Source organism: Ailuropoda melanoleuca, unplaced genomic scaffold, assembly GCF_002007445.2.
Source record: "Ailuropoda melanoleuca isolate Jingjing unplaced genomic scaffold, ASM200744v2 unplaced-scaffold3780, whole genome shotgun sequence".
NCBI lineage: Eukaryota > Metazoa > Chordata > Mammalia > Carnivora > Ursidae > Ailuropoda > Ailuropoda melanoleuca.
This window is the reverse complement of record NW_023209170.1, coordinates 34340-40412: the sequence shown is the minus strand read 5'-3', so window position 1 is coordinate 40412 and position 6073 is coordinate 34340. Positions and strand designations below refer to the sequence as shown.

The following is a 6073-nucleotide window of genomic DNA, read 5'->3' as shown; positions in this document are numbered from 1 at the left end:
CCCTGGCCGAGTGTGACAGAGCCTGCGCCCTGACGGTGCAGTGTTCTTTCACATGCTAGTCAGTCTTCTGTATGTCTTCTGCAAACCACCTATTCATATTCTTTACCCATTTTTCTACTGGGTTGTCTTTTTCTCCTTGAGCTGGAACTCTATACCAATGGATAGTAATCTTTATCTGTTTTCTGTGTTCCAGATGTTATCTTTTGTAGTCTGTGGCCAACTTTAACTTTCTTTACGGTGCCTTTCATTGCACAAAAGCTTTACATTTTGTGTGGTCAAATAGTAAGTAGAATATTTATGGGGCACTTGCTATGGATCAGGCATTTCTTCTAAGCACTTTCCATATACTAACTCATTTAATATTCACAACAAATCTTATGAGGTAGATATCATGATTATCCCCAGTTTACAGGTTAGGAAAGAAAGGCACCTAAAGGTCAAGAAACTGGCCAAAGGTCACTTAGCCAAAAAGGTAGAGCCAGGATTAAAACCTGCACCCCTGAGCCTTCTGCAAGCCTGCCTTTCCCCACCCTGACCTCTGAGATTCATGGCTTACTTGGGAAATCCACCCCTCAGATGTGAAACTAGTGCCCTCTATCTTGTTATAATATTTGTGTTTTTTTCATCTTGTTCTTTAATTCATCTGGATTCTTCATTCTGTTGTGCCAGATGGGAGGAAAGAATTTAATTTTATTTCTTTAAGTCCTTTTTTTCCATGCATGTTTTTCCTTTACATTTTTCTTAAGATTATCTTGTATTTTCCTAGGTTATTAAAAATGCTTTTCTGTACATGCTTTTTGTGGTCACCTAATATTCCATTGTATAACGGCACCATAAATTACTTAACCAGCACCATAATGTTGAAGGTTTGAGTTGTTTACCATATTTCTGCATTATAAATCATACCGCAGAGAATGGTTTCATGCATAAATATTTGTCCACATGTCAGATCATTTCCTTAGGATAGAAGCCTGGAAGAAAAAATTTAAAAGCTTATTATCTACATTTTCCACTAATATAAAGGAAGAAAAAAAAAAAACCCACTCTCTTTTTGCACAAGAAGAGGGCCGTGTGATGGGTGGAGGCGTCTATCAGTGTGTGTCTGCCCCAGAGTATCTGTTGAGTGTCTAGGAGTCAGCTTTGTTGTGTAGACAGCTGGAAGCCTCGAAAGAGCCCTGAGGTCTCTGGGGGGTTCTTCCCAATGTTAAAACATGAGTGTTCCCGCCAGCATCTGTAGGAGCCCCACTTCCCTGACATGCCCTCAGCCAGGTTCCAGGCAAGGCAGCAGGAATGTGGATAGGAGGATCCAGGCTCCTGTAGGGCCTCAGTAACGTAGGAGCTTTCGGATTAATCTGGTCCCCGGAAGATTCTGGTTCCAGGATCCAGGAAAGTCTCTATAGCTGGTCTATAATAAAATCATAGGTGTAATTAAAGTTAATGTAGTCCAGAGGAATTGCAAAGCCTGGGGTTGACGGGAGGCTAACATTCCCCATAGCCGGGAAAGAGTGTGCTCGAGGAGTTGACATGCAGTCTCTATGCCAGGTCATGAAAATCAGCGTACGCGCACTTACACAGATGATAAAAACCCAACAAGGAAGTTTGGCAATAAAACTTAATGGCCTATCAAATCACAATCAGGACACTAAAACACCGTGGGCTGGAGTCCTGCTTCTGCTTTATAACCTCCTCGTCTGGCTGTCCTGCAGCCCACGCCACCAGGACATCCTGAAGGCCAGGCCCAGGATTCTGGGGCTGGGGTCAAGGCAGGCACACCCCCTGATCCACGGGTCTCCAGAATAGGTGGGTGCCACCAAGAGAGATGTTTGCTTGGCCACATCTTTCTCCTCTTTGAGGCCTGGCCAGTCTCCTTGTCATAAACTCTCTTTACAAAAGTTTATTGCTTAGCCTTCGTATCTTGTGCAGGGAGCAGAGGGAATTGATGCTAGAAGCAAAAGCCAAGACTACTCTAGGGTATGAATGAGAAGCTATAGAACAGCATCAGTAGATGTTGGGGATTTCCAGAGATGTTTTCCAGACCTTGTAAAGAGCAGGAGAAGTGTATAAATGGTGGTGGGGAAGGGAGGGCACGTGCACAGTAACTGGCTTGGGTGCCAGTGATACTAAATAGAGGTGTTTAATCAAACCAGCAACTATTCAGGTATAAGCATGACTCTTGCCCCAAGAGGATTTAGTCCAGTTAAACCTTGTGTGCACAGGTATAAACCTGAACAAGAGAGCCATGAGGTTAATTCATCCAAAAAGCGTGTGTACTCTCATCCTCAGTACCAGGGATGTGACGGTGAGCTCGACAGACAGCCGAGCCTGTAAGGAGCTTACATTCCATGTGGGTGGACAGGTTCAAATAAGCAGATTACTCCCACTGTTTTGAGTACAGTTGAGAAAATAAACAGGATATTGGAAGAGAGCATGATGTGTGACGCTCCTCTGGGTTAGATGGTCAGAGGATTTCTCTGTGGAAGTGAAATTTGAGCTAAAGCCTGAATGATATGAAGTGGTCAGCCATGCACAGACCTGGGGAAAGATCGTGTTCTGGGTAACCATACGTGAAGAGCCCTGAGGTAGAAATAAGCTTGGTCTGATAGAATAGAAAGAAGGCCACGGGCTGCAGAGTGGAGGATGGGTACGAGAGTCAGATGGTGTGCGGCTTGTGGCCATGGTGGAGTTTGGATTTTGATCTACCTGTGATGGGAAGCCATTGCCAAGTTTTAACCCAGGGAGTTTGGTCTGATTGATGTCTTGAAAAGATGTCCTGGCGATCAGAAGGCAGCAATAGAACAGTCACAAGGCAGTCCAAAATCAAATGCCTTGGAAATGTATGAATACGAAGTACTTTGTGAGTAGAAGAGGAGCGGGTGGTCTGGTGGGGTGGAATGAACTGAAGACTCAAAGCAGGGCCCAGAGCTTGGTGGGCACTGGGTGGAGAGGCTGGTCCAGCGGGGCAGTGGCTGTGGTGGTGAGGAGCGGGTGCTGGTGGACAGAAGAACTTTGCATGAAAGGTGGGCTCATGTGGACACAGTGATGGGAACTCCAGCCAGAAATTCCTCCTTAATCCCATATTGGGGCCCAGGTTCATCACTTCATCTCCCAGAGCCGCCATTTCTGGCTCTAACGAGCTTGGTCTTCTGTCTCATTGGGCTGCCGAAGAAAGTGTGTGGAAGCCCAGTACCAAGGGCAAGTACTATTTATTATTTTACTGAGAGTCCTAGGAGACAGGGCTGGAAGTTCAGGAGAGAGGCATGAGTGCAAGCTCAGGAGTCTGGATGTTTCCTGGCGTATCTTCTCCCTCTCCCTCCTGTGTCCATGACTGACCCTTCCTCCCAGCAAGCCAGTTCTCATGCTCAGAGTCCGTCTCTGGCCACCACTGAGAGAAGCTGGCCGGTGATGTGGAGTCTGTCTGCCACCTCAGCAGGGCAATGGCGTCAAAGGGCCAGAACCTCATAAGGTTCATTGAAGGTGAATTTTCTCATCTTCAGGGGGCCTGCCATATTGACTGGGATATTTTGGAAAGACATCATGGTTTTCTGTCAGTGGCAATGGCTAGCTTTTCTTTGTCCTCGTTCCCCTATCGCCACTCCATCCCACTGCCCACCTTGACTGTGGGCCCCTGCTGACACTGGCCTGACCGCAACATTCCTATCTTGTTTAGGGGAGAGGGAGGTCAGGGGTGCATCTCCCTGCCTTCCTGCCAGTTGGAGCATTGAGCCCAGGTCCTTTTAGGCCTGCCCTGGCGTGCTCCCTTGTGTCTCCGGGGCTGAGTGGGTCTGACTCAGGCCACTCACTTCCTCCTCTCCAGGGCAGGCTGAATTCTTGGGTGACAGATAGCACCAGGGGCACCTCTGAGCTTCCTTTTCTTGACTTGTCTACATGTAAGGCAAGCTTCCACCGCCCCAGTCAGGGAAGGCCAGCCTAGCAGCAGGAGAATGGGGCGGTTGGTACCTTGGGGCAGGTTACAGGGAGCTGTCAGCCTGGAAGTAGGCCTTGGGGGTAGGGAGATCCCCTTTTAAGAGTTCTGGAACCCCTTCATCCCAACTGTAAGCTCCCAAAGAATGACTTATTCCTTTTATTTTAGTGAGAAGCCCCCCCAAAAGTTCATTTTAATATAGCCCATGTTATGTTAGTAGAATCTTCCTGAGAATATCTCATTGCGTGGATCAGTGTGAAAGGGTACCCAAGCCTGGACACCCATGGGGACAACTTTGTGCTCTTCTGCTCCACTCCCACGGAAAAGTATATTTCTCGGAGTCAGGCATCATTGGCCTTGGCTTTTAACCTGGGGTCTGTGAGCCAGTCAGGGGATTGGATCCCTATGAAGTGATACATAAATTTGGACTATATATGCATCAGCATGGGAGAAGGGAAGAAGAAGCTTTATTAAATTCTCAAGACTGTCAGTGACCCAAGAAGGCCCAGAGCCCCAACCTGAGCCAAGGAAGACATTCTCCCTTTTGCTGTGGTGGGTAGCTGCGGTGTGCAGGGAGTGTGGGGCGAGGCCAGACTGCGGGCTGCATGTTTTCCATCTGGGGGATGGTTCCGTGAAGTAGAAATAGCACTGCGTGCTCTGTATGCTTCATTCTGGTAAAAGGGTTTTTGTGGCTGTTCCTGAGAATCTGAAAGGAATCTGTGTATGAAATTGCTTCTTTGGGGAAAGCACATTTTCAGTTCCAAACAGCCAACTTATCAAAACAAAACAAAAAACCTTTGTAACCTGATGCCTTAGAAAGTAACAAATGGGTTATGATAGCCCTAAATGTTTCTATCTGCAAAATGACATTCTTAATGTTTCAATTTCATGACAACCTTGACACCCTATGGTTCATGGGGTCCCGAGCGGGCTCTAGTCAGACCATGAGCCCATAGGTGTCCCTCACGCTGGGGCCCATTTGAGAAGGATCAACATGCTGGTGCAGCTGAGGATCGTAGCTGCTCCCTGCGCTGGATGCCATCAAGGACGTTCCATCCACTGATCATCTCATGGCTCCCGAGTGCTCTGTCCAGAGGAGGGGCTGGACAGCTCTCCGGCCTGGGAGCTAGATGGTCACTTACAGTTTCTGCTATCAGGGTGCATGGGGGGGTGTGCAGCATAGCATGTGGAGCCCCTTGTCCCTAGAAGGGATGGGTGAGCAGGGACTGAGGAAGCTGGGGACGGGCAGGAGTGGAAAGGACATGTTTGTGTCCCGGTGCCACCCTGTGGCTGAACTCTGCGAGAATGACCTGGAGGAGACAGGAACTTTTGCTCCAACCACGTGCTCCGATGGAAGCAGGAAAGCCCTTTGCGTGGCTCAGTGGCTTCTAGAGGCTGTCGGAGGTCTCCTCTGCTAATACTGGAGTGTCTGCCTGCCTCCCTTTTTCCGAAGTCAGTTATGAGGATCGCGGTGCTGTCGGCTGCCACACAGCAGCACCCGCCACGAGAAGGCTGAGGTTTGCCCCTGCCTGCTGCTTAGCCGGCTTCCTGCCTGGAAAGGTGAACCTGGCTCTATGGGGGCCTGAGCCAGTCTGGACCTGCTCGCTTCACAGCCCCTGCAGCATTAGAAGCCAGGAAGTACTCACTGCGAAAACGAAATCCACGTACAAATGTCCTGACATCACCCATCAAAGTGCTTGTTTGCTTTTTAATGTATCACATTTTATTATTTGTGACATTAGAGCATTTGTGTGGTGGTAAGGAGAGGGCAGAGCAGTCTTTACACCAAGAAAAAGGCATTTGGAAATGGCAAGCCAGATCCCTGTGCCTGTCATATCATACGTCCTCCCCTATGGGGGCAACTGGAATGTATTCTTGCTTCCATGAATGCTTATTCCCAGTTCAAGGCGCAGACCCCCTTCTGCCCTGGACTGGGGGATGACGGGTAGTGGCGTGGTGGTGGGGAGCACACACTGCCTGTGGCTGGGTATGTAGCCTTGGCCAGTTGCCCACCTACTTGGTGCCTTAGTTTTCTCATCTATAAGATGGAGATAGTATCAGCTTATACTTTGTAAGGCTGTCGTGAGGCTATAAAGTGCTTAGAGCAGTGCCTGGCACACAGGACGTGTATGTGTGTGTGTGTGTGTGTGT

The 6073-nt window shown here is 48.5% G+C and overlaps 1 protein-coding gene across 1 annotated transcript in view; it reads left to right on the top strand.

Annotated features, from left to right (window-relative positions):
- PDIA5 (protein disulfide isomerase family A member 5) overlaps nucleotides 1–6073 on the top strand; it is a 67267-nt gene that overhangs the window by 53264 nt on the left and 7930 nt on the right. The window lies entirely within an intron of this gene.